Source organism: Gavia stellata, chromosome 7 (assembly GCF_030936135.1).
Source record: "Gavia stellata isolate bGavSte3 chromosome 7, bGavSte3.hap2, whole genome shotgun sequence".
Classification (NCBI taxonomy): domain Eukaryota; kingdom Metazoa; phylum Chordata; class Aves; order Gaviiformes; family Gaviidae; genus Gavia; species Gavia stellata.
The window spans coordinates 31,857,516-31,882,320 of NC_082600.1; positions in this window are offsets into that span (position 1 = coordinate 31,857,516).

The following is a 24,805-nucleotide window of genomic DNA, read 5'->3' on the forward strand; positions in this document are numbered from 1 at the left end:
CCAAGAAATCTTATGGTTTTTAATCTTATGACAGCTGCACTCCACAGAACTGCCAGTCACAGTGTTGACAGTTGTGCCTTGACAGTGAGGTGGGTTTGGTAATAAATTTGCAACTCAGGTTATTTTTAAAAAATAAATTGGAATAGCCATCTCCTTTGAAGTCTTTAAGGCAAATGCAAAATGCATTCCTCTGACATCACTATTCTGTGTTTTAAAAAACATCAATGTATATGTTTACGGTCTTCCTGAATGCTGTTGTGTGGACAGTCGCTATGTTGCTGATCCAATTTGTGGATCCCTTGTGCTTCTAAGACTAGTGAGCCCGAGCAGCACTCGAGACACTGAATTTATGTCTGTCCTATCAAATACTGCCACAGCTACAAAACCAATACTGGTGCAGGAAACAGTGTAAACCTCAAAACTGTCTAGGAGCTTAAATATGCTCCCTCACAGAATCTCTGCATTGCAGAACTCTAGGTTATATTATTTTATGATTGGTGAAGTAGTTAGCATCACGCAGATAACAAATGAGTAATACAAAGCTTTAGAAAGACACAAAACCCTAATTATTTTTCAGTGCTTGCGCAAGTAGGGAAGAGTAGACCTCAAGCCTCCTGGACCAGGCCACCTATGCCACAGAGAGATTTTAGAATTGTTCTCTCTTTTACTCATGCTATTCTTTTCGGTTCAATTTTTCATTTGTCAGTAAATACTTTCCTCTAAAGTTCTTTCTCTGATAACTGTGTGCCTTGTGGTTTCTACTAGTAGCAGGGCAATGCTATTCTGTTACATATAGTTCCTAGTGCCTATTCAATACAGGGATGGGAACCCAGCAGATGCATCCTCTCACCTTGATACAAGAAAGATGATCCAAGGACACAATAAAATACACTTAAAGATATACTCATTCAGATGCTTTTTAAAAAGAAAATGGAAGTTAATTTCCAAAATAAACCTAAGATTCACTGACTGAAAAGAATATGCATGAATTAATCACAGTTTAGCAAAACAAACCAATGATTCTTTGATCTATAACTACCTCAAAATCTTATTTAAGGAAAAGTGACATTATATTATTTCCTGGAGTTACAGAATTGAATTAAGTTAATTTGTATAAATAATTTTTAGAGACGATTGCACAATCATTGATTTTTGGAGAAAAAATGAAAGCAAAAAGGATTTAATTTCTAAGTTACTTTTAGGTGCTGGTCATCTCTTCTAAGACATTCCATACTCTGAAATGAAGCAATGTGTATCTCAGTGGATCCAACTCAGATTCATCTGGTTAATCTATATCATAAAGAAAAATGGAGTCATGAGACAATGTATTGGAGCTTTCACTGAATGTGAAAGAAGCATACAGAATCAAAACACAATTTTTCCACATTTCCAATGTTTTGGGTATCAGGAATTTTCATTAAAAATCTTGTGGAAGAAGTACTTTCCAGGTGTAAAATTTCATTTAGGTCAAACTGTGCTTTCTTTCTAACAGTTCAAGAGGAATATTTTCAACAAAACGTTTTTGACAACTTTACTAATTAACTCCTTCATCCCGCTTTTTTATCATTAAGTCGCAGAAAACACCTTGCTTTGAAGTTGTTATATTTTTATGTCAATGACATTTGTAAAGTAGGCTGGCTGACTGTATTGTATTTATTCTGTTGTCTTTTAAAACTGACACAAACCCTTTTGGAAGAGAATTAGAACCTTTCAGAAATGCCAAGATTTAAACAACAGGGTGCTGTCTGTATTCCCTTGACCTGAGCCACATTAGCATCACTGATTATTTTACTGAAGAAAGGGAACTAGAAAGATAAGACAGGGCACTCTTTTAAATAAAAATAAAAAAAATACACACACTCCTGAACCCCAACATCCTTTGTTCAGATTTCTTATTTGCTCCTTACACAAAGGACTTATTTTAGAAAAAATCAGTTCTTTATTTTTGAACACTGAAAAGTTTCTTAAGCTCTACTTTCTGTTCCGTTTTTCAGATAAGACTAGGATAAAAACCAAGGTTCCACCAGAACAATTTTTTTTTCAGCCAAGATATAACCACCCCTTTTAAGAACCAATTGAAGTGTTTCCATCTGCATTGAGTGCTGCACCTGAAGCCTGTGTTGGAGGTTTTATCCTGCTAACATTTATATGCTGATTACTCCTATAAAACTTGAGAGTCATTTCCCCAGCAGCACCTGGAATAATTGCAGAGTGACTGGCAAATGAATCATGAAGTTACTGCTAAGTGTGCCAGTCACTGTGCAGCTAATAATTCTCCAGAATCAACATGAAACGTCAGCATATGACCTTTTGCTTCACTGCAGCCCTGTTTTTGTAACCCTCTTCCCTTGATTTGTTTGTTGCTGCATGTAACAAAAACAAAAGGAAGCACCATCCACACTAGATTCTTCTCCATTAAAATGAACTATCTTCATTAAAATGAAGAATGAGTGTAAAGGCTGCTAACTCCAAAGGGCCTTTTATCAAAATAGGTGACTGCTTATTGGCTGAAGATGTCGTTTACATTGACATGCACCAGTTGTGCTTTAGTTTTTCTGCTGAACAGCAGTTAGTTAAAAGTGTAATGTACTTTTAAAAAACTCCTCATTGTATAAAATGGGGTTCCTACGTTCTCAAAGAACAACATCTACATAATACATTCACCATGACTGCTTTTCTGATTAACTTTTTTGAAAAGATGTCAATGTGAGTACTACTTTGCATCTGGCTTTTTTCATCTGAGAAGGATAAATTATTTCAAAGCTATCTTTAAATCCCTTCATGCCAACAACTCCCTCTTAAAAGAAAAATCAGACTACTTAGTTTAAGATGCTAGTAGTTTGTGATAGTTTACTTTTCAGGCGTAATAACGTCTAACAAGTCCAGAACAATCACCTGATATGAAGAAGTCCTAATTGGAGCTGGTTTGGAATCTTTTGGCAACATGTTTATCACCAGAAAACTGTGTTTCATTGAAAACAAAGCTTTAAATTTAAAAAATATGATCTTCAATATAGTGTAAATGATTTCATAAATACATAATTTCCCCGAGAGAGTTAAATATGAGATTTTCCATAAGGACTCCCATATCCAGACAGGTGCCCTAAATTCTGGGCTTCTGTTTCCTTTGCATTACACCTCTTCCTCTCACATTACATTTTTCATGCTATTTCTGGAAGGGTTTGCTTTCATTCTAATGAAGGATGAAAACAGTTTTACAAGCCTCAAAAGTATCTGAAAGATAGAAGTTTGATTTTCTGACAGGTCCTGATTTAAAACAGTTTTACAGAAACTGCCAAGAAACTAATGTGGACAATGATCACCACAGAAAGAAATGATGGCAACTGTTGATTTGCAGTCTGTAAGTCCAGCTGTATTTTGATGGGAATAAGAGCAGAGAGTTTGGGGACTAGGGTAATATAACCACTATTGGATGCAGGGTACACTTAAATGCTATCCAAGAGAACGGTTTTGACCTATTCTCCTATTTGTAATGGGACTCTGTAGCTTCAGAATATGCATAGCATATAATTCAATGGAAAGTGTAGGATAATCATATTAGGAACATATGTAGAATGTTGGGGTTTTTCACTCTGTTAATCCTGAATTAAAATGATGCCTAAGAGTAGTGCAGTTACCACAAACATAATCTTCCTTCGGTTTACTTGGCTGCTAGCTGCCAACATGTAAAGAAGAGAATAAATATTCTAATAGACTGGGAATCCTGGAAACCTCAGTATTCTGCGTATTTCCACCACTTTATTTCAAAATACTTCCTCCCTACTTCCTTTTCCAAATGAGCACTTCCTGATGCTCTTGTCCCAGTTCCTCTTCACTCACCATAGGGTCCTTTGAAAGAATCCTGTCTCATCCCAGACTTGAAGTATTCCTGATGCTTAACATCCCCTACTGAGAAGCAGCCACGGAAAGATAGTAGCCACTGCTAGGCAGTCCCTACTTTCCAGGTAGGGAAAGGTGTCACTGATTAAATACTATAAAGGCACCTCAGGGAAGCACACCACAGTCCTGGAGCTAGTTTTGAAAATACGCAACTATAATTATCCACTTGCTCATATAACAGAATCACAGAATCATTAAGGTTGGAAAAGACCTATAAGACCATCAAGTCCAACCATTAACCCAACACCACCATGGTAGTCTCTGTTTTATTGTGTTAATTAATGCTCCTAGCTTCCTAAACCTTGATCCAGCAAGATTAAGCCCAGTACTAAGAAGCAAGAGATATTTGTTTGTGCCAAATGAGCTGAATTAACAGTGCTTGTGTTGTACGAAGTTGTATAGAGCAATTCTCACATTTTAAAGGCCAGATACTTTCACAACTTCATATGTTCTTATAGAAACATTTTGGAAATTTTAACTACTGTTTTTATCCTGCTACTATCACGTTATTTAAATCATCAAGTTTACAAAGTTCATGAAATATGCTGTAGTTTAGAAATTGCTTCTCTAGTGCATGCCTTTTCTGAGAGAATTTCTGCATGAATTTCTGAGAGACAAGAGATATCTTTAAGATCAATATTTATTTCCTCTTTGAATGCTTTCTCTCTCAGCAGCATCAGAAAGTGCCCCATGTGAAAAACGGTTCTAGTTATGTATTGTGGCAAAACTCACCTGAACAACACAGGCAGTAAAAAGAGCAAAGTCTTAACTTCATTGATAAAAAATGGGGAGAGCAAATGGGTGGTCTTTTGATCAACATAAGCAGAATCAGCATAAATTCTACAGCAAGGAACTTCAGAATTTTTTAAATGAGATCAAGTCAGAAAACAGAGGAAGATGTACCCAAACCAACAGCAGACAAGTGTTTACAGCTTAGTATATGTGTGAGGCTGGAGGTAAGAAAAGGGAAGCTCATATCCTCTACTTATCCCTCTGACTCTAAAGCACTCTTCCCTGTCTGAAAACTCATCTGCAGGACATTTTGATGGGACCTACAGGCTGTATTTAGCACACAGGTTACTGCCTGAAAAACCTTGCTGTAGAAAGTGCTGGTGGGAATACAACAGTAAGTTCGTATTTCCTCTTTTACTAATATAGTATATAGACTACTAACAACTCTTATATGACTAATTTATCACACTGCCTATGAATGTTACCAAATCCATAAAGCTTCCCCTTCATAATTAAATGTTTAAATCTAGTACCTAACTAAAGTTTACTATTAGAAGAAGAACTGAGGATGAATAGCAATGTATGTATTTTCTTTCTTGGTTCATTAAGTACAATATTTATGTATTCATGTAGTTGCCTGGTTTAAGAGTTTGTCATAAATGGGCTGAAGATATTTATGAGAGCCAGTCATTCATAGACATTTTAGAAGCTCCTCCATCTTCCAAGAACAATCTCCCAATTAACTGCTTCAAGATGAAATTGTGAAATTCCTAACACAATAATACCAAGAAGCACAACATTTGGTGAAGATATTTTGATATGAACAGAGCTGGTAGCTGTAATACAGCAATAATTGCTGGCTCATTTACGGACTATTTAGCTCGTGCAGTGAACCAGATGAGAACAGTTAATGAGCACAGCTTCTTACTGTAATTAGTAGAACAGTAGTGGCTCACAGATGATTTACAGTTTGCAAAAGTCAGTATATTTACTGAAAAGCTTGTGTTATCTGTGAAGTTGTGCCCATATGATGACCCGAGGATACAGTGTTTTACTTGCTAATAAGCCTTAAGATTGATTTATAACAACCTCAGAATCCATGTAAACCTAACAGAAATACAAGACTGAAGATTTGTGTGTGCTCTCTCTTAGCCTGCATCCTAGACTATCAGAACCTATTTTGCCAGTTGATGTATTTTCTTTCATTTCTGTTGTTGCAGAAATAAATTAAAAAACAAATATAATTCTTGCCCTACTGGCAGAATAAAGACCGTTCTCTGATGAGGTAAATCATAGAAATCTGACTTAGAATTCAGACTTTCATATGGGCTAAAGAAGAGACAGCACAATGGGGAAGTAAAATGTTTGCAAAAGAGCACTTGATCAAATTTCACATCAGTGCAATACTGATATTCACAGACACCTAAATGAACAAATGGATATTTTTAAGAAAGGTTTAATTCTCTTGCTTTCCTCACCTTATACTTCTTTATAGACTGCTTATAGCCAAGACTGCAAATAGAAATGTTAGCCAACTATACCAAAGTGATATTTACTAAATCTATGCAGAAATATTAAATGTTCTTATGAAATGTCCAGCTCAGTGTCGCAGTTTTATAGAACTTAACCAGAACTGAGACTGATCTCAAGTTTCTAGAATTCTATCTGCGCTATTATTTTTATCACTGTGAGTGATACTGTTGTTCTTGAAGGATAACAATATAATATTACTGAACCTGTGAAACTACTCAGGCCTAGTAAAACCATAGCAGAGGTTTTCCTTTAGTTTAGCTCTGTACACTTGGAATCATACCTCTAAGAGTAACCAAAAAATAATGCAGTTGGGAAATAACAATACATTATGAAGATAACATAATTATGAAGCACATAATTTTTCAAATACATTAATAAACTTTTTCATTAGAGAAGAACATAGCTTCTGAATAAAATATACTTCTGCTTCAAAACACAATCAAGGCAATGAAGTTACTCAGCAAATTCAATTCAAGTTTACTGGTCAAGTTCAGAGGAAACAGAAGTCACACAGCACTTAAATTTGAAACACAAGCAAAAGAACTTTCTAAACATTTCATTTTTATAGCGTAATAAATACTACATGATATTTTTATTTTATTAATGGTAGTTTGTCATTTCTTTAACCGTCCAATGATTAGATCTCTTACATGTAACATGGAAAAAGTCAGGCCCTTCATGGGGGTTTCCAAGTCTTCATCAATATGTTCTATCCACGATATTGTACTGTAAGGACACGTTTTTCTCATTTGCTCATGCTGACCTATTTGCTCTATCTTGCAGGTGCTACTTAATTATTTAATGAGTTTGTGAAAGGGAATTCAAATGAAGACATTTGACATACTAGGAACATACCAGGTTGGCTGCCTTAATGAATTATGCTCAATAGCTCAAAAAATTTTAAAAGTGATGAAAAGACCACCCAGTCCATAAGAGACACTGGTAGTACCCCTAAGTCAAATCTAGCTACTTACAGTACTGTTCTAGTAAGTTAGTAAAATGGGTTTGAATACCTTTATGAGGGGAGAGCAGAATATACTTCTTCCAGACTTCTGCTTGAATGGGGGAGGTTGGACAAGATGACCTTCAGAGGTGTCTTCCAACCTCAGCCATTCTGTGATTCTGTGGTTAAATATATGGGGCTTTTTTGATTTTGTTGCAAACCAAGAACAAGTATTTATTTATAAAGCTTTGACACATAATGTTTTATTTGTCATCTTGCTGGCTGGACAATTATAAGACAACTAGCTACATAAGACAATGCACAAAATAGACTAAGCCAAATTGACTAGTGTAGAATCCTAAATATTGAAAGAAAATCAATATATTCTGATTTTGTTCTTTACACTTCCTACCCACTCTTTTTCACTACTTCTTTCATGTTTTCATTGTATTGTATGCTGGAGGTGAATTCTGAAGCATGATAAAATGGCATTAAAATGCTTCAGCAGCAACTCTTCAGCAAAATGATACATAGGAAGTAATGATATCCACAAGGTTCACTCAGAGTAGGGAGCCATTATCAGTGCTATTACAAATCTGCTCCAGATCATTGTACTTGCCCATTTCTAGCTGGAAAGAGTTTTCAGGAAATTTCACAACTATTTAATGCAGAGAAGTTAAATACTTCGGCTAGTGAAATAGCTATCCATAGGCTAATGAAATAGCTATCCATAGGACCACAGGGACGACTCCTGCTTTTAAATATTTTTTGATCTTGCACCGGTCTCATTTTCTTGCCTATAGACCCTCACCACCATGGTTTCTTTCTCATTTTGTGTCTTTTAAAATGAGGAACAGCATATTGTCTTCCTCTGCACAATTATTTCCCATTCCTATTTGGAAACTTGGGTCCCTTTGTGACTGTATAACGAAAAAGGCTGTCACAATCAGAAACCTCACTTTTAGCTGCTGGAAACAACCATCTCAGTCCCAAACACTACTGAAGATTTTGGCTACAGAGCGTGACTAGTCTCTCATGTCTGGCCTAGTGTACCCAGATGCATTGATTATGTGCTTAAAGGTAAACAAGGAAGAAGAGTAATTTTGTATGAAAGCTGCACAAAGGCACCTTCCTGTTTACCGGCAAACCCCCTAGATCTTTTCTGGGTTTGTTTTGTCAATTTTTCTTTTCCTGTCACGGCTTTTAATTTATCTTCAGGAGTGTCATGAAACTGTCCATTTAGAAAGTGAATACAAAAGTTCTTGTACAGAAAAACTTTAAGAACTTTTCTCTGCTGAATTTCTATGGCTGAGATTTTTCACAGATTTAGCCACTGCCTGCATTTGAGTACATTTATATATGGATTGTGAAAGTCACGTGTCTTTCACCACACTGACTCTCACCACAAAACTGCAAGTACATATAGCAAAACTATGAGGAGTTAGAATTTCTCAGAAAATTATGTTTGAGAGATGAACAAAAACATCTTCTCTAAATGTTGTTTTTTCAAACCTTACCCAGAGTCACTGTTTGGCAAATTTAGAAAAAAAATTAAAATCCAGGATTTCATTAGAAAAGTAAACACTATCACCTCTACATCCTATACTACTATTGTATGCTCATTTTTTCCAAATACACAATTATTAAAAAGAAAAAGGCTTTAAGTTAATTCTGATAAACTGTGCCTTGAATTACGACTAGTCTGATATGCATATAGTAGGTGAACATTTAAACTTAGTTCTACCCAGAGGAAAGTCTAAATTACACTGTATAATCACATTTAAGGAATATGCATGATATTTTATTGTTACTCCAAACCTACAGGAGTAGAATGACTTCAAAATAAAGTGTGATCCATTACAAATGAAGTGGTTTTCCCTGGAACTTCCAATTTTAAAAACATGAAGATAAGTTTCCGCTTTATGCATTGCTCTCTGTTTTGCAGGGTTCTTTGGTCCAGTTACACTGTCACAGTCATCTCTACAAACTTTCTGTTCTCGGTAAGTTCGCACTTCTATAAATGATAAACCACACCACAGTGACAAACTGCATAATGCTCAGGAAATCCCCTAAGCTGAAAGGATTTGCAGCCTGGGAGAGTATAGGCAGGGAACTATGAGTATATATGCTTGTCCTGTTCTTTTTTTTTTCCCAGACATCCATTTATAACCAGTCCTTTTTTCCCCTTCAGTTCAGTGAGCCGGTACTAGCGCAGGACAGGTGACCCTGGGTCTAAAGACTCTTACCCTGCTCCTGGAGGAACAGCCCACAGTTCAGTCTTCTTCTAATGGTTGATATTGACTGGTCACAGCTTTTGATAAGTGACTGAGATCTACCAGTCTGGCCTGGACTCAGCAGCAGGCTGGCTCTGCCTGAAACCCCAGCTGCTGTGCAGGTCCAGTCAGAAGCAGGTAAACAGGATTTGAAACTTTGATCTGAATCAGTATGACCAGACTTTCAATATTGTTTTGAACTGTGTCAATTAGTTCTGTGCATGGAATCCAGCATTTAAAAAAAAATATTCTACCTACTGTCTCAAAAAGCGTATGGGGGATAAAAAATAGTCACCTAATACATCTGGGTGTATATTTCAAACGGGAGGAAGTAGAAGGCAATCTGATCAGTAAGAAGATTCACATTTCACATAGCGTTTTCATTCATATTAGGAGGTAATTTTTAAAGGTATATTTTAGAATAGTAAAGAGTCTTTCAAATAATTGTAGGATTGTCTTCCAATTCACCACTGAAATGTAAGTACATTGGAAAAAAAGTTTAGCTTACTGTCATATAAAATATCAGCTAATTTTGATACATCTTCAAAGTGTGAATTCTTTCTGAACATTTAGGTGATATGTGTAATATCTTTGATATTATAAAACCATTATATATAATAAAATGTAAGACTATTATTGAATGTAATACTTATCTCTATTTAACTACATAGATGTAGATCATCAGTATGTTTGCAGTATTTGGAATATTTTAAAGTAAATTATAAATAAAAAGATTTATGTAATCCATAGTTGGAGTTGTACAATGAGAATTTAATTACAAATATTGAACACAAAATTTCAAAGAATTAAACATTTAAAACTTTGATATAGTTGCTGAATACAAAATGAAAACCAAATGAATGTAACACTTTTGCATGCTTGCAACACTCTTCTTTAAATTAGCAACACTATAACTTTTCTTTAAATTACAAATTCATTATAAAGACATTTCTGCAAGGAAACAACAGGAACTTAGAGGCAAGAAGATATTTTCTTCAGACTTTGGAGCCTGGATACAATTTGAATATGATAGGAATTGTATTTTTCAGATGTTCTTCAGGCAAGGATTGTTAGTGCTGGAACGGGACAATTAAAAAGATTCTATACACAGATCTATTGCTACCTATTCTTCAAATCAGACATTCATGCTTTTAATAAAAGTAGGCAAGAAGAGTCCCTACTTTTTAAAAAATGTACTTTTTGAGAGGGAGGAGGGTCTCTCGCACATGAGTTCCCATAATCTCCTTGGTCTTTCTACCACATATGCTTGAAAGTATATATTAGAGTTAGGTATGTATACCTTCTACAGGCTTAATCTATTTGACCCATTCTTTAGAAAGAAAAAAAAGTTGTAGGATTCAAAGTCAAGCATAACTTTAAAGAAAATGATACAAGCTAAGAGACAGCATGATGTGCTGCTAGTGAAAGACCATAGTTCTCTAGCTATAAGATAGCAAAGCAGATATGTCTGCTACCAAAGTACTGTTACTGCTTTGTTATATATTTAGTATATATTATAATGTTTATAATACATTATATTGTGAAAGATAATTTTTATAACTCTAGAAAAAAGATTAAATATATTATAAGACTGTTAAATTCCATGTCTGCATGCTATCTTTCTTGGTTCATTCTGAGAAGTAGTCATAATCAAGGAAGTTTCTACTATCTATGGTATGTCCTTTTTGAACTTTCTTAGATCACTATTTTATCACCTGGACAATACTGCTGTTAGAATCTCGCAGCTGGGTCTTTTTCAGAAGAGAAATATAGGGATGAATGAGTTAAAGCTTAAAAAAAAAAAAAGCTTAAAAGAAATCTATTTTCTAAGATGTGTCAAAAGGTGCAGTTTTTCAGATAGAGATATTTTCCTCCTAGAGATGTTCTTGCTAAAACACCTGGATTTCAAATCTAGAGATATCCGAACCCTAACATGAGTGGCTTTGGTATTTCTTACTTGGGTTGGAAACAAAAACTAAGAAAGAAGCTGGCAGAACTTTAAGAAGCAGCTTTCATGCCTAGAGTTGCAGAATAATGTGCATAATGGTTTCACAAGTGTTTCACAGTATGCATCTTGGAGTATACATGAGCACAAAGTTACATATGCACAACAAAACAAATAATGAATAATGAGATGCTGAAACTGAACTGTCACTGAGGTAGCAATTCTGTCTCATTTTTGCTTCAGTGACTCTTTCCTTTTAGCCTCAGACACAAACGGAACAAACAATTAGTGCAATAATTGATGATCTCTGCCTTCAAAGCTTGTGGTGACCACAGTCATGCATTGTAAGTCTAATAATGCAAACACCTCTTCCTTGTGATTAGCATGTTGCCTGTTGTTCACTGATAGTGCTTGGGAGGTACATCTGTATCAGACAAAAGATTTTTATCTGCCTTTTTCAGTTAGTGAACCTCTAATAAACTGATCTTTTGTCCCTTGCTGGTTTTAGATTCCAGTTACACTTCTTTATGAAACTGGTGAAATGATTACATATGTACTTAATTTTCTGGAATCTAACCTTGCCTTCTGATAGGTTTGAGATGTAGTTGATTGTGATATATAAAATAATGGTTCAGGTATTAAAAAACTCTCTGATTTTGTATGTCTGTGTTTGTTTTCTTTGAGTTATTCAAACATCAATGTTTTTTGAGTCAGATTTTATCCACAACTAGTCTAGTGAACTTTTATTTATGATAAAAAAGTCCTAGCTTTTTAAAAAAGCCAGCAAAAATCAAAGATCTGTAATCTTAGGTTGCAACTTTTATCAGTAAGTTCTAGGGTAGGATAAAATGAAATTATATCGTATGAAAGAAGAATTAAACTGATAAACAGCATGCCATTTTAGAAGTTTTGCAAGAGGGTATCTTTCATAGTAAATTAAATTCTTTGATTTATAGATTAGGATCAGGTAAGAATTATGTCTGGAAAAAGTTTTACGATTATCTGAAACCATTCTACAGTTATTAGAAATTACAATTAATAGAAATGTAGCAGATTGCATGCAGAGGACTATTCACCAGTGATTTCAAGCCTCTCTAGCACATATGCCCTTCTCTAAGCTTGCTTGCCAGTATTTCCTGTACTTACTTGCTTTTATATTTCAGCTAATAGATAAAATAAACCTTAAATACAGTCTACATCACCAAATAAGAAAATGAGGCCATCCTCATGATCTTATTACAATCTTCTGGAATCTATAAAATAAAATAATGTTGATATTCACATCAACCTGTTTCACATGGATCAATTTTGACCTTTTGTGTATTAGTAAAGTAAAAAAAGAAACCAAGAAAAAAGTCTGCACTTTTGCAATAATAGGGGAATCTCCCTACTGAACCCAAGTAAATGCTTAAAAAATGCTTTATTTATTTGCACGTATCCAATTTTTCATACTTCTGTAGATTTAGAAAGACAGTAGGAAGCCTAAAGGACAAAAGACTGAGATTCTGTAGTATCCTATTTTCAATTCTGCAAGATACTATTCTGACAGAAAGTGTCACAGCTTTAAAATATCCTGTGTTAATAGTGGTAATTCAGATATTTAGAGTTCTCTTGGCATTTGCGTCAAAACACAACGCACAGAGTTAACAAAGCACTCTGCAGTTACTGGATCATAAACACTGAGTGAAGTTATCCACTCTAGGTACAGTGTCTTCAGGTCTGTGACTGCTGGATAGTAAGGCATCCTTACTGGAGGTTCATTTTCTTCCCTCTGTCTTCTACAGCTGAGAACTTAATCATCCTTTATCTACATGCACACCATAAATTCCAGTTCTTACCACATTTGGTGTCCTCATTCAGCATGACTCTAAAAGATTCTTCTAAAGGTATGCCCCTAGGTATTTGGAGAAGCTAAAAGCTCCTCCTAGAAATCATCAGATTACTGATCCATGAAAGGACAGCTAAACTGAGATAAGATTTATAGCCATGTAAAGTCAGCTCTGCCAAGAGATCCACCCACAGAAAGGCAGATGTGTCACGAGTGGGAAACACAGCATAAAAAAAAATATTGTTTAGAGTTACATATACCATTATTTTGATGGTCTTTTTTCAAAGGTCTTTCTAGTGATAGGTAAAATCTTCTCCAGTATCATCTCAAAATAAAGGGAGAAGTTGAGGTGAAGTTTGGGAAACAGCAAATTAGATTTCTGCCCATAAGACTAAGTCTGAACTTACCTTCCAAATGTTGTTTCTAGCGTTTTTCTTTTTTGACCATTTATACATGAAACAAGAGCATTATACAAGAAAAGATTTTCACTGCAATGTCTGTCATGCTACCCAAGCTTTTCCTGAGTGCTTACAGTTGCTTCAGAGCTCAGTTAAGCACTTGAACTTTTATTCCTTTTATTCTTTTCAATGCTGTTTCTTTACAGTTAATTAATCTATTACCAACTTTGCAACGTTTTGTGTTTTGTTTTGTTCTTTTCACATAAATAAATATCTTCCTACATAAACTGATGCAGAAAAATTCCCATTGCTCAGTTTACACAGAAAAGCAGATTATTTATGCTCTGACGCATTTCCATTTCAACCCCATTTGCTCTATTTTTTATCTCCTTTAAAGCCCTGTTAAAAAGAAGGCTTTGTGATTCAGAAGTGTAAATTAAGTTTAAATGGATTGAATCTAGCCAAAAAATCTCTAAAGAAGTTCAGCTATAGATGGTCACTCAAATAAACAATTCTCATACTCATACTCTGAAAACACAAAGACAAACAATATTTAATCTGTTAAAGAAAGATTCAAAAATGTCTGTGCAGGATTCAAATGCAAATATGGCATATTACTGCACACAACTATGCATGATCATGCCGGGTTCATATTGGCTGTGATACGGAGGACAATCCATGACTCATAACAGTAGCAAACATGAAACACCTAGTCTATACAGCTTCAGAGAATTCCCAGTGGTTATTCATAACAGCATGTACTCATTATCAAGCTTGCAAGGTGTTTAGTTTGTTCTCAAAGCTTTTGTTTTGACGGATGCACTTTGGTCTCATAATTTTGAAATCCTAGCTCAAATTTTCTGACATTCCAACTGTTCTTCCCATTGTGTATGCCTTGCAGAGGAGAAAAAGTAGGTGGCACAAAAAGAAAATGACAGATGTCAAGATGTGACATTTTGAGTACAAAGAACTTTATTAAGTACAAAAGTTTGAACAAAAAATTCCTAATGTTACTTCAAGGCCCAAGTGAGTTCATGCTTTTCCATTGGCAAGCTGAAAGTATCCTTGAAACCCATCAAAGCTATAGCCTCTTACACTGATTGAATTTTAACCTACTCTATTAACCTTTGACAAGAGCAAATATTCAACTGAATAGAAGTAATTTTATTGTGTTTGGTGCATGGTTACAGAATAGCACTCAAAAAAAAAAAAAAAAAAAAAAATTCCCACCAGCAAACTCTAACTGCAGCATGATAACTTTTTGCTACAAAAAAATCAAACACCCTAAGACTTTCTCTTTTTCTTAAATTTAAGAATGCAATGTACCAGAATTATATTTTTTACTGCTTTGTGGAGATTTTTACTTAGAAAATCTTTTCAATAAAGCAAGCACAAAATAAAAACCTGTAGAGGTTGGTTGCAGAGTGAACATGATTTACTAGAACTTGAGTCTTCTTATTCACAGACACATCAGATACTTTCAACACAAATCAGAACATTCCAATTATGTAGCAAGACTTTGTACCACTCTTTACACCCTTTTCTGAAAATCTACTGTAATTACTCTTCTGTAATACATATGAAATACTAAAAGACAACATAACAGGCAGACGGTGAGTTGTCATCCATTTTGCCTAATGGCCAAAAGTTACAAAGGCTTATTTTACTGCTTGCACCCCTTTAAATGACTTCGTGAGCCAGCACCCGATATTTAGTGCTCCCATCCAGGGTCAAGCTGAGCAACTGGGGCTGTTTTAATGGAGCACTGTCTCTCAGCTGGCTTAAGGGAGAGTCATGCTTTGGCAGGAAAGAAATACCTCAGACAAACTCAAAAGCTTCTAGATCTTGGCTCAACTGGTAGATTAAGATTTTGAGGAATAGCTGTAAATAAAGGAAAGGACAGCAAGGGGAAACTGGAATAAGGAAAGAAGTCAAACTGGACAGGAAGGATAAAGGAGCTTGGACATTATTAGTCTTCATTCTGCAGGGAAAAAAAAATAATATTAGTGGGAATGTTACTCGTAATTCTTGTCCTGCAAGCTAGCAGGTGTCCTTACAAATGCCAGCCTGAGAAAGGATTTTGTTCTTTGCTGTCCTCCTATTATATTTTCTCTTCTGTGACAGTTAAGTCTTTACTCTATGAGTTCTTTGCTAAAGTTGCAATTGCTCTGCTTTCCAAGAGAGCCTCCTTCTTGAAGACAAGAATCAATGAACCACACAGACCTAGTCTTCGTTAGGTGGAAAAAAACTCATGCTCCTACCTGAGAAACTGTGGGACTCAGCCACTACACACACACAAGAATGAGCAGGGCTATTGCATAAAAATGTGTAAAGAATTAATATAAAATATGGTGGAGTTTTTAATTTACAATTTTTGAAAAAAACAAAGCAGTTATGTTCACAGGGGAAGAAAAATGCTATTTCATCTATGACTATTATTTACTGAAATCTGAAAAAACATACAAATTATTTACACTTAAAAACTCCTCTCATGATAAAACTGGGTAATCCAAAACTTGCCAAGACCAAGGAAAAGCTATTCCTGATTTTAACAGGTTCTGAATTGGTAAATATAGGCAGATGTGAAGGCTGCTGGGAGTTGAAAATTAACATGGTAACTTCTCTTCCTCTCTTTTTATGAAAGACAGCCCCACATCTTCCCAGCTAACGGGCTGCGGTAGTGAGCAATTCTTAATGGTGAAGTACTTTAGATTTTTACATTTCAGATTGACCTAGCAGCAACAGATAATCTGGCTCATGCGACACCAGTCTCATCATTAGTGTGACTATGTCTCTTTAGAGGCTTATCAGTTAGCTATTAAAATGCACAGGCACTAGAACCAATGCATAAAGTACATCTCAATACAAGTTACTAAAAAAAGTTTTCAATTATAGTAAGTTAAATCAGTTTAGTGAGAAGGTGCTAGAAAAAGGTATGTAATTTACCTGATTGTGTACTCTTTTTCCTGCAGTACTTTTGGAGGTGGCATCTTCAGGATGGCAACAAATTCATTAGAGTTTGGAAACAAAAAGTGTTCAAATTGAAATTTGAAGTAAAGACTCAGATTTGTTGATCACGCCTTTATTATCGTTCCACTTCTCCAAAGTTTCTTTTCTTGCATAACATGCACTGTAAAAAGAAGCTGTAATGCTACTCAATAAAATTAAAAGCCTTCCCCATCTTTTGTAAAACTTTGCCCAATAAAAAAGTACACTGAAAATTGATCATTTAACCACTGTGTTATTGAACCACTGTGTGTAAATGGTCACGCTTGAAGCTAATACACTTGAAAATGGATGGATATCCATATTTATGTTCTTATCTGGCTAAACTGATATAGTTGTATTCATTTCAGTGCTATGCCTGAAGTTGGATTTAGGAATTCTAACAGTCATTTAGAGAGAAAATAGGGAATGTCTCAGAAAAAAGAAAAGAGCAGAAAACTAAAAATAAAAAGGAGGCACTTCCCCCTCACTTTTTAAGCTTCCTTCAGTGTTGTTTAAATAAGGTGTCTGTGTGTTTCTCTCAGGTGAGTGGAATGCCAAGAAGTGACAGGTCTGTCCAGATGCACAGGGTAAAAGCATTTGATAAATACATCTGCTGCATGTTTCAGCATAGAAGCAATTGATAGTATTAGCATTTAAGTAATCATAATCAGAGTTCAAAGAACACCACATTGATTTGTATGGAGGAAATGTAAGACCTTGCAGTGCTATTGTTTCAGATAGAGTAGGACAATACTGTTAAACTTTTTCTAAGGGGATAGTTGAGTTTCCTGTCAGTTGGGGGTGAATTCAGGTTTGCTCTCAATTCTTTGTGAAACGCTTTCTGATATCAGTGACAAACCTAGTGATTAAGGAAGATATCAGACTTTGAGTTTTTGTTGTTACCTTCTTTCAGTGCCTTTATGTCACATGCAAGATCCCTGTGAGAAGAGGGTTCCTTTTAAGTTAGTTTTCTCTATTTTTCCTTTTCGTGCCATTATCTTTTCTCAATTCTTTCATGTTTGTTTCTGTCCTAATTCAGTCCTCCCCTCTATATTTTATTCAATGAAAAAGTCTTAATATCTCCCAACAGTTTCACCTCCTTTCCTTCTGCTGTATGTACACTAAAATAATCACTCCTAAGACAGTGAATATGGTTGCTAACAGAACATCATCAGGCTTTAGAGCTAAATATCACAATGAGATTAATGACAGATGGGAAATGCTCATACATTGCAGTCATGGTTTCAGTCTGTCTGCAAACACAGTTTACATTACTTTATGTTTTGTTTTGAAAGAACCTCAACAGCTTGGGTTTCTTTTTAAGGTTAAGGTTAAAACCTATGAAATCTGAATATACCATTGCGTCAATATTGAAGCAGAGCAAAGAAGCATGTATGTCTTGTAGGATGGGTTTCTGATTTTTCTCAGCTGAAAGCTCAAGCCAGAGATGTAGGTTAGGGTTTTTTTTCACAGTCAGTAATAGTCCAGAATCCTTGGTTTATCACATTCATGTCAGATATAAACCACTCCTATTTTTCCGAAATGCTGGCATTTTCCATCAAAGGCAGGCCTGCACTCCCTTAAGATACTTAATCTGGAATTTCTAGGGTCAGGTGTGAGACTAGCTGCCTGACCGAAGGAAGGCCGGTCCTCAGGGTTGGCTTTGGCACTGGTGTGCTCAAAGTCAGCCATATTGCTTGGCCTGCTGTGCTCTCCACAACTTGCATCAGGCCTCAAGAAAGCTTTTATACCGTGTGTAGATGCAGAATCACATTGCCTTCCAGACCACCTTCACATAGGTAACTTCTTTTTTCTGCACTTTCTGTAGATGTCTCTCCACACCTGTCTCTGTTGCCCCAGTCCTTCCTAGCCTGGATGAGAAAGATTTCTCTTGCTCTTCGCTTGTTCCGTCATCAGGTCTTACAGTGAGCAGCCTACTAATACAAAATCCTGCATTTTACTATAAAAACGTTAGTCTTAAAACATTCAGATCTCAAGTCTCTCCACTGTTAGTAAGTGGAGTTAAACACATATACCAACTCTTGGCAGTGTTTGGTGACACGTGATACACCCGTTAGCACTGCTGTTCAGAAAGCAATGTGTGCGACATGCAACAGACGTCCCATACCCAACCCAGAGTAAACCTCACAAATGTCTAAGTGGCTGCTGAGGCCCAGGTAGAGCTATTCCTTTGCAGCCTTTGAGAAGAATTACTAAAGAGGTCCAAGATGACATAGCAGCTACTGGCAAGTGTGCACAGACTTAAGTTAGAAGGCAGGGCCTTGAGATCAGTGCTCATTTTTCTGCAGAGCTCTGCTGGACTGCAGGAAAAGAGTTCTAGTGAGTACTGATGAGATGAAGAGGGAAAGAAGAAGCCAACCTGCCTCCATTAGCAAGCTCCTAAAAGTTCTTCCTTGCTGGAGCTGCTGGAGTTTTTTATTTTTATAACATTATACAGGGAATGGGTACCTGGGTTTAATACTCTTTGAAAGATCCTAAGATCTCTCCAAAGTCATAAGAAGAGGTCCTTTAAAGGTAGCTGGCATGTCTTATGGTCTTAGTGCAGATTGCGGGGTTGAGAAACCAGCATACTCTATCCTTTATGGCTACAGAGATCACATGGGTAGGATTTCCCCTCAAGAGAAATATTTAGTGCCTCCCAGAATGGAGCTTGTGTGCATATTAAAACCTATGCAGCATGAACAACAGTGGATTAGGACCCTGGCATTAAACAGGGAGTGTGCCAATGTGACAGTATAAACATATCTTTTGAGTCTGCAACGTTCAGTAACATTCCACAGTTCTTCTCTTCCAAGTTCTTCTTGTCCAAACGAGCTTCTCTTGGCTTGAAGCCATTTCTCCATGATAATGTCAATTGCTTTAGCAATGCTAAACAGGCTGTGCCTGTTATCTTCACTTTTTTTTTTTTTTCCAGTTTTTCATTGTTACAGCTGCTCAGCCAAACTGTCAATAATTTATTTCCCACAAACTAAATTGAGCCAATAACATTGTAATCCTGTATAAATAGAGAAGCAATTGATTCCAATTAGGCAAAAGTTTCAGTGTTTCCAGGCTTGCAGCCAGTTTGTGGTTTACAAAATTTGACTAAGCTACAGCTTAATCACTTTGCCACTAAAAAACAAATTCTAGCCAAAAATATCCTGATGATAAAGGAGAAGCATGAGGAATGGATAAGAAGATCTTAGTGATGGTTTTTTGTAACAGCCATACCCAGCCATTGACAGTAGGGAATCACAAAAAGAACAACTCTGCCATTCCTTAGGTGAACAGAGAGTTGCATAATGTCAACCTGCAGGCACAAAAAGTCACAAAGAGGTCTGTCTTGCTGATGATTCACTTATCTCAATGTGGAAAAGAAAACAGCAAGGCAGACAATGCAAGTATTCTATAAGGCTTGTCCTGGAGTTAAGGGAATAAACAGATTTAGAAAGCTATGGCAAATCATTCAAATCCTGAAAGACAAGAAGGTATTATGTTGGTGCTGGAAACCTGAAAAAAAGTAAGAGAGTCTTAGTGTATTAGAATCAACAGGGATACAAATATGTAAAAGAAAGTTTAATGTTCATGAAGTTAGGGAAAACTGAATGACTCCTGATGATACTCTTGAAGAAACATACTGTGTACTCTAATGTTTACACTGTTACAGAATACCAACAACACTTGTCAGATTATAATATGGGCAACACTGTTGGCATAATAGCTGGAAAACAATCAGAAAGTGTAGGGATTATACTCAGAGAAACTTAATCATTATAACTTTGCTAATAGAGAAAAATCCAAATGGAAGTGCTCTTCTTTCACTAGTCTTGAAAATTATAATATGAATTACAGCATAGGCTATGTGAATTTTAAAAGGATTGCTCTAATAGCCAATACATTATAAAGAATTTAAAAGTACTTTAGTCCAGTCATCACATCTCCTGTTTTTTCTGTAGTTCTGCATTTGTCCAGTGCTTAATATTTCTTCCTTCCTGTTCCTGTTAGTCTGAGAAAGACACACAAATGTTGGATCCAAAGTTGGAACTAGACAGTTAAAGTGACAATTAAGGACATTTGTAAAATGCAGACACCCAAGGGAATCTTCAAGCCTAAAGACAAGATTTGTGTAGGTAATGAGGTTGTCCTACTTTGTTCAGTATGTGGTTGGGACTTTCATTTAGCAGACAGAGACCTGTGCGATCAGCCCTGCATCTAACCACCCCGCTCTTATATCTGTTATTCAGTGCCCATCGAGATCACACACAGAGATTGTAAGGCATTCTGGGGGAAAATTCCATTGTGGATCAATAGTTTTGTGATTGTTGGACCAGGAAGAGAAAATCAGAAGGTTAAGTCTATCATCTAGTGATCAGAAGTGTTCACAGTGCCATGGAAAGTCAGATGTGAACATATATCCATACTGAAGGAAAAAAGAGAAAAAGCGAATGACTGAGAGAGCTTCAGCTAGGAGTGCCCAGAAGCCTCAACACTGGTTCATGTTCCAGACACCTGTATTCAAAGTATTCCTCCAAAGCAGGCAGAATGGAGATTTAAAAATAAGTTGTCTACCCCTGAATGCATCATTGGTAGTAATATAACATTGCAGTTCGTCTTTCCTCATTTAAAAAAGGATTGATCAAATCTAATCACCTCACACCAGATTGGAACTCATATAGCGATAAATATCTAGATCCAGTGTGGCTCATAATATCCCAAAGTAGCCAAGATAAAGCCCCAGTTGGCTCGCTCGGCCTTGTGAATCTGGTTCAACTACATACTGCATAAATTCCTTGTATGCTGAACTTGATTGAGAGCTAAAGGCTGCAATTGCCTATGTATGTCCTTCACCACTGTAACTGTAAGTCTCATTTTCACAGCCTACATCTCCAAACGAGTTCTAGTGGGTTCTGAAGGTGTTCAACACTGGTGAAAATTATGATGAAACTCAACAGGAGAAATGAGGATAAGTAAATGCGATATAATGCCAAAGACATGAGAGATTAAAAAATAGCAAGAAAATTATTTCTGTCTACTAAATGAAATCACAGCAGCCTCAGGAAGAATTTATAATACAGATTGGTGAGCATTTGTGGTACAGGGCTTAGCTGAAAAAGATAATTAATCATAAATTCATTCATTCACTCATATAATTCATCATAAAAATATTTATAAATTTGTCAAACAGACTAGCCAAAATAAAATTTCACCTTAGACTCGTAAGACTGATGAGGAGCGATGATATATTTCTTTTGTCTAACAGCCTGATATGTGGTAAACAAAGGGACAAATTTCCTTTAAGCAAAGAATTCATGTTCATCCTGGGGTCCTGGAGGTAAGAATGACATCATCAGCCCTCTCCCCTCAGTATCAAATTCCTCTTTATGCCTTTATCTAGGGTGGGTGGTCCAGGCTTAAAAGCACCACCACATTTGGGTAAGAAAGAGGACTGCATGTTTGGACAGGAGTAGCACAACTGGCAACTCCTAGATTCAGCGGCCAAGTTAACTCTGAAGGGATGACAAGCCTTACTTAGGTCTCTTAAAAGGTACAGAAGGTAAACTCAGTTCTTTGTTTAATAAGCCTACAATGAGAAATAGAATAGAGGAACAATGTAGTTTTTAAGCAAGCTTAATTCTTCTTTTATTATTAGGACAGAAAACTGTTGGTGTACATTACCACAGCTTAGGAGCAGCTTCAATTTGCTCTCAGCTGGCCTGGCTGCGGGAAACCCTTGACACCAAGAAAAATACAGTAAGCCAGGTTTTAGTCATTCCATCATGACTTTTACCTCCTTTTTGTTTAGTACACAGTAAAATACATCGTGGAGGATCCATGAGTTCTCTCCAACATCTTGTTGTTTTACCTGTATTGCAGTCTCATTATATTGAAGTAGCAATAGAAGGCTGTCATGCAACAGAGACTCAGACTTCTTTTATGTAAACTTTCTTTACCTAAATCTACAGATTCAATGGGAAAGAACAGGGAAGAAAAGAGACTAAATTTATAGGCAATGTTGGTATGAATTATTATTGTTTCCATCCCATTCAGAGACCGTATTGAGAAAGGTGCTGTAGAATTGCCACATTCAGCGAGAAGCTATACAGAAGTCTCTTTGTCAGCTACTGTAATGTGATATCTTATTTATCTAACTCAAACACTGTGCCTGAGATAAGGCTTGGTTAATTAAGGGCTTTCTGATTCTTCCATAAAAGACATCATGAAAGTAGAATGGTACCAGAAGAAAGCCCGTATCTGTACTTTAATTTAAAGTTTGTGTCTGCGTAATGACTTTAACTGTGCATCAGCAATTTTTGTAAATGCAGTTTGAGTAAATGTTATAAACCTAAAAAGAGCAGCTGTTAAATCTCTTGACAACATCTGTAACACTTATTTTAAACATTGGGAAACCTGCTCTCTCTCATGATTAACTTCACTTCTCGTTGGGTAATGTTATATAGGACGGATACACCAACTGTCAGGGACTTTTTTGTTTTCAGTAGTTTTTTCCTTTCCACTTTAGTTGAAAAGTTATTTTTTCCTCTTGTGTGCCCACAGCCTTAGCAGGGGTAGCAGTAGTACACAAAATTTTCTTTCCCAGAGAAGTTAAACCCATGCTTTAAATATATGACTAGCCTTATTTAAAATTATATGTAATCATAATTATTCTAAATATTCAAAAAAGATCTGGGGAAACAATGAATATATGGAAATAATAAACAGAATAATACCAGTGTATTAATATTACTTTTAGTAATGCTTTAGATAAAATTACTGTTTATTTCCAAACAAAAAATTGTCTACCTTGAAAAACAGAAAATCAGAGTCCTTTTTGGCACAGTAAGTCAACACCAGAGTCAATAGCTTTGTTCTTCATTTATCAAGATCTACCTCTCAACAGTGAATTATGAGACAATATAATAACTCTACATCAAACTGTCTTTACTTTTACACAAACTGAGTTTTACTGTGTCAGTCTTGTCAACACTGCTGAATATTAATGTGAATAAAGTTAATTGCTGGGTGGATAAAGGTCTGATGCAGTCAAAGTGAAAGAAAGCACCTAACAGAAATCTGTCATTTATGACAAGCTGTAATTTCTTTCTACTTTGTGATATGTACTGACAGGTTTCAAACCTTACTCTAGTCTTTACCCTAAATTGCAATTATTATAATTCACAGCGACATTTGACCCAGAGGTTGCAACCTAGTTCACCACATATCAAAGACTTCACATCTCAGGGAGTTCATTTGCAAACTCCAGTGTGTATTTCTCATTGTGAATCCAATTGTTTGCACTCAACATTGAACATGCACAGTAAATTTTGTGACTTGCACTGCTTAAAAAAGAAATAGCACATTGCTTTGGCTGAAACATGAAGTGTTTATGACAAAATATTTACAGATACTTAAAGACTAGGATTAAATTTCAGTATGACTGTACAATTATTAGTAAGTTTTACAATATTAGGCACTGTGACATATTAGTCTTATGAATTTTGCTGAGTATTTTTATAATTAATCATCAATTGTCTTAATAAATGTTGTTACTGGTACCATCAACAACACAGCTGAAGTTAACTCAGTTTAGTCCCTGAAGTTTTGCTCATCTGTTACTCAGTATAGTTTATAAGAAAACTACTGACGAGTATTCAATTCTTGGACCCAAGTAAAATTCCCAGTCTGACTGAATTTATGGTGAAAGTCTCTAGATCCATCACCTTAGTTTTGAAGTCTGGGTTTATTATGAGCCTCGTCATTTCTTAAGCTTTGTAAGTGTAACCTACAAGTACAAAAATCTTTAGAATTATATCAATTTAGAAAAGATCACAAAGATTTTAAAGTTAATCAGATGATGCAGGTAATAAGAAGAAATGTGCTACCTCTAAAACATCAGATTTTTCAAGAGTTTTAAAATTCTTCAGAAAACTCTGTAGTCAATCATAGTAATTTTATTGCTATATGTAAGTTTATTTCATATTAAATTAGGGCCCTACCAAATTAAAATATTTGTTATTTTCTTTTTTAAAGCTATCAACCTTTCACATAATTTTGCAAAATGCAGTGCAGAAATAAGTATGTACTACAGATATCTATTAGAAACATGACGCTTCACTTAGCTTTTTTTTTGGGTAGAATACTTCCCCTTAGGAGAAAGAGCTAGAACACTCATCTGTTTGTGTTACATGCCCTTCACATTTAAAACACAGGAAGAGCAGTTAGCAGCTTTTTTGATGTCTGTCTCTCTAGTTCATCCTTTTCCTTATT